Consider the following 10,779-nt stretch of genomic DNA (forward strand, 5'->3'; position numbering starts at 1 on the left):
ACTAAACCAAAAGAATCGGTAAACCATTTAAAGCCGCTCTTTGTGCGCGGTCACATTGATGGGATACTGATTGCTAAAATGTTGGTAGATGGAGGGGCGACTGTAAATCTAATGCCTTATTTATTGTACAGAAAATTAGGTAAACAAGATGACGAACTTGTCAAAACCAACATGACCCTCAGCGGTGTTGGAACTGATAGTTAGATCAAAGCCAAGGGAGTCACGTCCGTTGAATTAACCATCGGGACTAAGACCCTTGCTGCTGCATTCTTCGTCGTCGATTTAGAAGAAAGTTATAGTCTAATCCTAGGCAGAGATTGGATTCATGCCAACCAATGCATACCTTCTACATTACATCAAATGTTAATATAATGGGTAGGCGATGATGTAGAACAAGTACATGCTGATGTATCGGCCTGCATCGCTGTGGCCGATGCCCCTGTACTCTGGACTTATGATACTGCTACATGTCTTACAGGAGTAGATTTTTCTGATTACCAATTCATAAGTATAGATAAAATGGGTTTCATCCCTGTAATGCTAGAGCCGATGGAGAATCGGCTAAATCCTAAATGAAGTTTAAATTATGAGTCCACACAAAATTCATGAGTCCTTGGTCACGGACAGTTCGGCTTCTGAGGCCGAATGGTCCAGTCTTTCACAAAACGGTTCGGTCTTTAAGGCCGAACATCTACCACAGCATAAAAACAGTATCACGGATGATCCGACCCTCGAGACCGGAGAGTCCGCTATCACACAAAGATCGTTTGATTCCTCTATGGGAGACATGATAGAGGAATTCAGAGATCTCGATAAACTAGGATAGGGGTTTACATCGGCCGACCCTTTGGAGGAGATCGACATAGGAGATGGTAAAACTCCAAGGCCGACTTTTATAAACAAGACCCTGGAGACCGATTCTAGAAGTGAGATGATCGGCCTATTGAGAGAATATTCGGATTGCTTTGCTTGGAATTACACTGAGATGCCGGGACTGAGCCGAGAGATCGTAGAACATCGGCTGCCCATTAAGTCCGGTTTAGACCTTTCAAGCAAAGAGCTAGAACATTTCGTCCAGATCTCCTCCCACGAATCAAGGACGAAATCCACCGGCTGTGTAAGGAAAATGGACCCCGGGCCATTTGGCTAATTGAGTTTTGGTGTTTGATGAACAACACAATCCGTGAACTAATAAGTTTTCTAGTGTTTGTGTTTGTAGTTCACAGGATGCAATATTTACTTGAACTAAGGAATTGAGGAAAGCAACACCTCAAAAGAAGACATAAAATGATGCACAGAAGTCCAAGACTCAAGAACAAAAGAAGCCCAAAGAAATCAACAAAGAAACCTTGAAGAGGGCTGTCAGCCAGCGCTTGGTGGCGCACCGGACAGTGAACAGTACCTGTCCGGTGCGCACCGGACTGTCTGGTGAGACAACCGGACAGTCTGCGCAGAGAGGCCATAGACAGGCGCTCTCTGGTTGTAACACCGGTCTGTTCGATGGAGCACCGGACAGTCGGCACCGGACTGTCCGGTGTGCACCGGACAGACGGTAACGATCGGATCCAACGGTCGACTGCTACAGGCGCCAATGGTCGGCTGACATGGCGTGCACCGGACTGTCCAGTGCACCCGACGATAGAAAGCTGGTGCTTTCTGTCCAACGACTAGTTTGGGGATTGGAGGCTATAAATACCACCCCAACCGGCCATTTTCTAGTGTGGGAGCCCAAGCAACATACCAAGGCATATAGTGCACATTTCCAAGAGCTCAAACACTCAAGTGCTTAATAGAATCACTCGGTGATTAGCGTAGGTGCTTTGCGAAGCGCTTAGGTTAGTTAGATCGCTTTAGCGCTTGCTCTAGGTGAACCCTAGTTAGTTGAGTGAGTTTTGTAAAACCACACAACCCCTCGGCTCTCGCGTGAGTCATTGTAATTGTAACAAGTGGGGCGAGAGTCTTGCGAGACCGTGACAACCGCGTTTGTGTCATGGCCGCCACCATGTACCGGAGGGAATGAGGTCCGCGGCGTTTCAGCCGAAAGCTCAATAGTGGAGACGGCGGGGAGCGTCCAAGAGGAGCCAGAAGCGGAGCACCACTTGCGCGTGGAGAAGGCCCGCGGCTCTCTACGGAGTTACTCGACCGTGGTGCTTGGCCCTCGCGTGGGCTTCCCTTTGCGTAGGGGCACCAACGAGGATTAGTCGGGACCTTGCGTGGTTCCGGATACCTCGGTAAAAATACCGGCGTCGTCCACGAGAGTTTGCTTCTCTACTTTGCTCTTTAAGTTTCCGCATTTATATTAAGCATTTAAGTTTCAATCTTGTATTCATACTTATTTAGTGTAGATTTAAGCTTAGCCTTTGCGGTAGAGATATCAACACTTAGACAAAACCTAGATTGCACTTTCTAGTTTGATTATTTGCATAGGTTTTGCTCTAGGGATTTAATTGTGGCCTAGTTTAGTAAAAGTTTGAGAAGTCCTAATTCACCCCCCTCTTAGAAGTCACCCGTTTCCTACAAGTGGTATCAAAGGCCGGTTTGGCTCATTTGAAACGCTTTAGCTTCACCGCTAAAAGAGCCATCGCTTTTTAGAGGAAGGGATGGATACCCATAGGCCACCACACTTTGACGGCACTAACTTCCCATATTATAGTGCTAGAATGGCTTGTTACCTAGAGGTCGTTGATCTAGGTGTTTGGAGAGTCACTCGTGATGGGATGAAACCCCTCATGAATCCCGAGACACCCACCACGAGTGAGGAAAAAGAAATTCATTTAAATGCTAGAGCCAAAAATTGCTTGTATGAATCTCTTAGCATGGATACTTTTAATCAAGTATTTACCTTGAAAACTGTTAATGAGATTTGGCTAAAATTGCATGAGCTCCATGACGGCACATCCAATGTCCGTGAGCAAAGACATTGCCTAGTCTTAAATGAGTATAATTCTTTTACTATGAAAGATGATGAGCTTGTTAGAGACATGTATTCTCGTTTGAATCTAATTATCAATGAGCTCAGTTCTATTGGCATTAATAAGCTAGGTGATGCGAACATTGTGAGGAAGATTATCTCCCTGCTACCATAACAAAGATATGGGAGCATCATCACCATCCTTCACAACATGGAGGACTTGAGCAATATGACCCCGACCATTGTGATTGGGAAAATCACGGCCTTTGAGATGTCGCGAAAAATGAGTCGGGGAGAGGAGCCAACTTCCTCAAGGCCATATGCTTTTGCATGTGATGAAAGGAAGGGCAAAAAGAAGGCTCCCACTCCAAGTTCCTCAAGTGAAGAAGAGAAAGAAGAAGAAACTGATGATGATGAAGATAATCAACCATGCACATCATCCTTCGAGGACGAAGAAACAATCCGACGCGTCAGAAAGGTAATGAGGATGATCCGCAAGATTAATCTAATGGGTGTGCCCTTGCAGGTCGAGGATCTTCTCTTTAACATTGTCAGGAAAAAGCAATGGAAGAGAGGATGCTTCGCATGTGGGGAGAAGGGCCACTTCAGGGACAACTGTCCAAATATGGCCAGACCCAAAAAGGAGAGGAGCAAAGGCAAGGCGCTAACAAGTGTTAGAACTTGGGATGATTCTTCAAGTGAAGATGAACCTCCGAGGACGCGCAACCACCGGTCCTCATCACGCTCATCACGGTCATCACACAAATGCCTTATGGCAAGAGGTAACAAAAGCATTCCATCCTCTGGTGATGATAGCAGTAGTGATGATGAAGGTGAGGGAAAGCCTTCTCTAGATGAGCTTGCAGAAGTCGTAGAATTTTTCCAGGATGTTTGCACTAAGCAAAAAGCTCAACTTAAAACTTTGAAAAATAAGTTGGTTAGCTCTCAAAATGATTACAAAGGTTTGCTAGAAAAATTTGAAACTTTTGCAAACTTAAATAGTGAGCTATCAACTAAAATTGAGCTATTAGAATCTAGTGCTCCATCCACTGCTACCGATGATAGCCTTATTAAAAAGAATGAAAAACTTAAGGCTAAGTTAGCTAGCTCCCAAGAAGCTATTGAAAATTTGCTAGAGAAAATGGAAATTCTTAGCATACATAATAATGAGCTAACTACTAAGCTAGAAAACATTGGTAGCATCCCAGCAGCATCTTTAGTTGAAATACCTGAAATAATTAAAAAAGATGCTTCTACTTCCTGCTTTGATTTAATTGATGATTCTAACCCCTGCAACCAAGTTCTTGTTGAGAATATTATTGTAGAAACATGTTTGGATGAGGTTGCAAAGGAAAATGAACAATTAAAGCAAGAAGTGGCTCGCCTTGGCAAGGCTTTGTATGACAAGAAAGGCAAAGCCAAACAAATCCGACCTCCACAGGATAACACCACTGCGGGAGTGAACAAGCGTGTAGAGGGAGAAACTGTGATTTGTAGGCTATGCCACATGGAAGGCCACAAGTCTTTCCAATGCAAGGCGTTGACCAGGGATAAACAAAGGCAAAAGCTCAAGCAAAAGCCATCAAGCAAAATCTCCAACACCTATATCAAAAAGGTGAATAAAAAGGATGCTACACCATACTTGATCAAGAAGAAAAAGAATGGAAAGGTGATAGCAATCAAGGCCAACAAGCAAGCCAACAAAGGAAAGGGGGCCAAACGCATCTGGGTGCCAAAGGAAATAATTTCAACCATGAAAAGCACCAAGAAGGTTTGGATCCTAAAAGGGAAGTGAGTGGACCAAAGGTCTTCAGGAAATTTGGAGACTAGGCAAAATTGGGATGTATATCATGGGATACATCATACTGGATCAAGTTTACTTGCCAAGTGGGTTAGTAAAAATTTTGGACCCAAATTTCCCACCCATGACTAAGACTGGGCATATTACCCGCTACCCGTTACCCGAACCCAAAAAACCCAGACCTGGACCCGAAATACCCGAACTCGCAGTACCCGAAGTCTAATCTGGATAGTAAATGCTATTACCCAAAATTAGTTTGAGTATTTCGGGTAGTAGTACCCGGTACCCGAAGTACCCATATTAGTCTGCACAGTGTGGCTGGCTGGCTGCTGGCCTGCTACGCTTGCGAGGCTGCGACTGCACACCATGGACCGTGGTGGTCTGGACGTCTGTTGGAGTGGAGAAGTGGGCCTTGGACATCACGTGTAACACAAATGCCAATATGCCATGGCCCATGAGCGTGAAGCGTCCAATGGTCCAAGCCAATTAGCCAAGGCGTGAGCGTGACGCTGTAACCTGCAAGACCTAGAAGAAGCCAGCGGCCAGCCGCCAGGCCCGCCACCGCCAGGCACCTTACTCCAATCTCCAGTATTCCAGTCCCTCGTCCTCGGTGGCGCGTGGTGGTGCCTGAGCCAGACATCGGCCGCTTCTGAAGGTCTACAACTAGGTTGCTGCCAGTGTTAGCCAGTCAAAGTGCCAATGGAGCCCTGGAGAACAACTTGCGGATCTGTGTTTTTGTGACTGTTTCACTGGAATGTCTGAATGTATAATGTGTTCACGGTCTTGTGGTTTGCATTTGCATGTCGCATTTTTAAGTATCTTCATGTTAGCACCTGTTAAGTACTCAAGTTATTAGCACCTGTCAAGTACTCAACTACTTAAGTATCTTCATTCACGTACATGTAATGTGCTTTGGCGCCTTGGCGGTTTGGCCTTTGGGTGTCTGGAGTCTAGACTATAAATTCTAGTAGAAAAATTCAGACAACAAGAGACAAGTTGTGCTTTTATATATTTCGGGTAAATTGGGTATACCCGAACCCGAACCCGAACTTGCGGGTACCCGAACTTGCGGGTAGCGTTTTTTCTTGGCTGCTATCGGGTAACAATTTCCATTACCCGAATTTAACAAAACCCGAACTACCCGACCCGAATTAAACGGGTAACCCGAACGCCCAGTCTTACCCATGACTAAGGTAACTAGATTTATTGTATTTCTTGTTTTTAGATATGCGTATCTATTTACCTTGTATCTAGTTTACCTTTCTGGCCTAGTATTACATTTGTTAGTTACCTTTGTTTTAAATTATGCATACTAGGTAAATCATATGGTAGGATTGCTTGTTTTCAATTCATACACTTAAGCAAACCTACATGGCTTAAAATGTTTACTTAAGCACGGCACATAGCTTCTATATCAATCCATAGTAAATGATGCATCAATTGAAAATTTTGATTTCTACAAGTTGTATCATTTAACTTATATGTGCCAAAGTTCGGATTATAGATAATTTGCCCCTCTTGATATCAAATCAAAGTGCATGTCTCCTGCAAGTATTCAAAACTTGTATGCACACTTTCATGGGGAGGTTACTCTATAATCTAATACTTTGAGACTAACACCTTTTCAAGTCTATTTCTTGTGATAGTCTCATTGTAAGGAAAATAAGGTCCCCGGAGAAAGACAACAATCTTCCACTGCAAAATCTCCAAGAACTCTCATGTCTCTCAAGCTCGCCACTGACCTTCAGTTGGTATCTTTTGAGACTACATCTAGTATCATTTACATGTCTTCTCCAATGTTTGATTAGACTATATTTCATATCATATGCTTCCATGTTGCTAAAAATGCATAAGTAGTTAACTCATTCTGTTACCTATGCATAAGGGAAGTTAGTCTTTTCAAATCATGTCTTGCACCTCTATTTTTCACATGCTTTTTCCTAAGTAGAGGATCTCTGTCAGGGGGAGTATTTCTTCATCTCAAAAAAGGGGAGAATTTTCTTTCTAAAGAGAACACTCATTTAGGGGGAGTAATCATTTCAACTCGTACCATCCATGTGGTCTAATTTAGTATTCTTCAAAGTGGTAACATCTGATAAGATTCTTAATGAGGGCAAGCTTTTATTTACATCCTACATGCTTTTAATGTCTTCCTTTTCGGTGGATGATGCCAAAGGGGGACAAGTTTTGGGACCAAAGCAATGAAAACTATATCAAACACCAAACACCACAAATTTAAAAATTTTATATCTACAAATGGTTTTTAAGTGGTTTTGGTTATTTGGTCCTAAAATAGGAAGTAAGTGAATTATGGAGTTAGGGGGAGGCTTAAGTCCATAATATCACATTGTAGGGACACACATGCATCCTAGCAAGTAGATTGCATATTTTCATTCAAATACTTGTATTATTTGCTTGCTTTGGTTGTGTTATCATCAATCACCAAAAAGGGGGAGATTGTAAGGAAAATGGACCCTGGGCCATTTGGCTAATTGAGTTTTGGTGTTTGATGAACAACATAATCCGTGAACTAATAAGTTTTCTAGTGTTTGTGTTTGTAGTTCACAGGATGCAATATTTACTTGGACTAAGGAATTGAGGAAATTGATAGAGCTGGAGTGCCCGATCTTTCGGTGAGTGGAGATAATTCCGATTTGGTGGAAGTAGACCCTCGTGATCCGACTATGACGAGCGAACCCGAAGCGCCAATGCAATCGCTGAACCAACTCCCAATGGTTACCGACCTTGCTGATGCGAGATCGGCCTGATCACGAAGATCGTTTCCTGTGCGCAATCGAAGAACGAACAAGAAAAAGATGCGAGCAATCTTAATATCACTCGAGGTGGAGTTCTGAATCACAGAGGACAGCACGTATTGGTGCGTGTTCTGGGGTAGCTAAAGCTAGATGTAAAACAAAACTCGAAAAACAAAGGAGGCGCAGCTCCTGGATAAATAGAGAGGGGTGAGAGCACCTAGAGGGGGGGGGGTGAATAGGTGACCCTGTAACACTTCAAAACTTAAGCCACAAAACTTGGTTAATTGTTAGCACAATAATTGCCAAGTGGCTAAAGAGGAATCCTCAACAAAACACAATAACCAACAAAGATCAATCACAGAGATGGCACGGTGGTTATCCCGTGGTTCGGCCAAGACCAACGCTTGCCTACTCCACGTTGTGGCGTCCCAACGGACGAGGGTTGCAATCAACCCCTCTCAAGCGGTCCAAAGACCCACTTGAATACTACAGTGTTTTGTTTGCTTTACTCAATCCCGTTTGCGAGGAATCTCCACAAATTTGGAGCCTCTCGCCCTTACACTTGAAATTCACAAAGAACACAGAGCAAAGGAGGGATTAGCAACGCACTCAAGACAAGAAATCACAGCAACACCACGCACACAAGTCGCAACGAGAGCTCACAACACAACTCAACGAGTTCACCACTCAACTAGAGCTCTAATCGCTATTGCAAAGAATCAAAGGCGCGGAATCGATGTCTTGGTGCTTAGGAATGCTTAGGAGATGCTTGGTGTTTTCCTCCATGCGCCTAGGGGTCCCTTTTATAGCCCCAAGGCAGCTAGGAGCCGTTGAGAGCAATCAGGGAAGGCAATTCTTGCCTTCTGTCGTCTGGCGCACCGGACAGTCCGGTGCACACCGGACACTGTCTGGTGCCAGATTTCTTTCCTTAAATGGCGAAGCCGACCGTTGGCAGACCTGGAGCCGTTGGCGCACCGGACATGTCCGGTGCACACCGGACAGTCCGGTGCCCCCTTCTAGCCGTTGGCTCGGCCACGTGTCCCGCGCAGATCGCGCGGCCGACCGTTGGCTCACCGGACAGTCCGGTGCACACCGGACAGTCCGGTGAATTATAGTCGTACGTCGCCGGTGAATTCCCGAGAGCGACCAGTTCGCTCGAACCAGCCTGGCGCACCGGACACTGTCCGGTGCACCACCGGACAGTCCGGTGCTCCCAGACTCAGCAGATTCTTGGCTGCTCGAGCCAAGACATTTCCAATTGGATTTCTCCTGTTTCCAGCACTTAGACACAATACATTAGTCCATAAAACAATGTACTAAGTCTGAGAAACATACCTTTATCCTTGATTTGTACTTTGTCCACCTTTTTACAATTAGGCACTTGTGTTGGGCACTAAATCACCAAAATACTTAGAAATGGCCCAAGGGCACATTTCCCTTTCAATCTCCCCCTTTTTGGTGATTTATGCCAACACAACATAAAACAAGTAGAACAAGTACAAAATCACTTCAAATAAGAACTCAAATTGTTTTGATTCAAATTGACATATATGGATCACTCTATACCACCACTTGGTTTGTTTTTGCAAATCAAACTTAAATTTCTATCTCTAAGTCAACCACACATGTTACGACATAAAGAGAGGTTTTCCAAAGAAATTTGATCAAGGATTTCAAAAACTCCACCTTTTTCCCACAATTAACACTTCTCCCCACAAGAGGCCAACTTTTGACATAAGAGACAATAAAAGAGTTTTGATAAACCAAAAACTCTAATCTACTATCAAAAACTCTAATCTAGTATTTTCAAAATTTCTCAAGTGGTATCTGATCCATCTATTGCTTTGGCCTTTATTTTCTCTAATCTACTATCAAAAACTCTAATCTACTATTTTCAAAATTTCTCAACTGGTATCTGATCCATCTATTGCTTTGGCCTTTATTTTCTCCCCCTTTGGCATCAAGCACCAAAACGGGATCAATCTTGGCCCTTTAACCCCATTGCCTCACCAAAATCATCAAATGAGAACACAAAGGCAATAAGAGTATGAAGATGAACTTGGAAAGTTACTCTTTGCATCGGAGTGCAGTGGAAGTCTTGCATGGTCCAAGTCCACCTTTTCCCTTTCAATCCTCCTTGAAGACTAAAACAACCAAACTCAAGTACATGGTTAGTCTCAAAGGGTCAAGTTGTAGCACAGCTCCCCCTAAATATGTGCATCACTTGCAAAAAGGACTTGTGAGGTCCAGGGAGTGTTTGTACAACTTGAGCACCACAATAGGCAACAAAATGCAGAATGAACATGATCAAAGGCATAAACACATGTATGCTACATTTCAATCCAAGTTCCGCGAATCTAAGATATTGAGCTCACTACATAGCCTGCAAAAGGTCTTCTCATCTAGAGGCTTGGTAAAGATATCGGCTAGCTGGTTCTCGGTGCTAACATGAAACACTTCGATATCTCCCTTTTGCTGGTGGTCTCTCAAAAAGTGATGTCGGATGTCAATGTGCTTTGTGCGGCTGTGCTCAACAGGATTTTCCGCTATTCGGATAGCACTCTCATTGTCACATAGGAGTGGGACTTTGCTCAGATTGTAGCCAAAGTCCCGGAGGGTTTGCCTCATCCAAAGTAGTTGCGCGCAACATTGTCCTGCGGCAACGTACTCGGCCTCAGCGGTGGATAGGGCAACGGAGGTTTGTTTCTTAGAGTTCCATGACACCAGGGACCTTCCTAAGAATTGGCACGTCCCTGATGTACTCTTCCTATCGACCTTACATCCAGCATAGTCGGAATCTGAGTACCCAATCAAGTCAAAGTTAGACCCCTTTGGATACCAGATCCCGAAGCAAGGCGTAGCAACTAAATATCGAAGAATTCGCTTCACAGCCACTAAGTGACACTCCTTAGGATCGGATTGAAATCTAGCACACATGCATACGCTAAGCATAATATCCGGTCTACTAGCACATAAATAAAGCAAAGAACCTATCATGGACCGGTATGCTTTTTGGTCAACGGACTTACCACCTTTGTTGAGGTCGGTGTGTCCGTCGGTACCCATCGGCGTCTTTGCGGGCTTGGCGTCCTTCATCCCAAATCTCTTTAGCAAATCTTGTGTGTACTTCGTTTGGGAGATAAAGGTGCCGTCCTTGAGTTGCTTCACTTGGAACCCAAGGAAGTAGTTCAACTCGCCCATCATCGACATCTCGAATTTCTGCGTCATCACCCTGCTAAACTCTTCACAAGACTTTTGATTAGTAGAACCAAATATTATGTCATCGACATAAATTTGGCATACAAAAAGAT

This window comes from Zea mays, chromosome 1 (assembly GCF_902167145.1).
Source record: "Zea mays cultivar B73 chromosome 1, Zm-B73-REFERENCE-NAM-5.0, whole genome shotgun sequence".
NCBI classification, from domain to species: Eukaryota; Viridiplantae; Streptophyta; class Magnoliopsida; order Poales; family Poaceae; genus Zea; species Zea mays.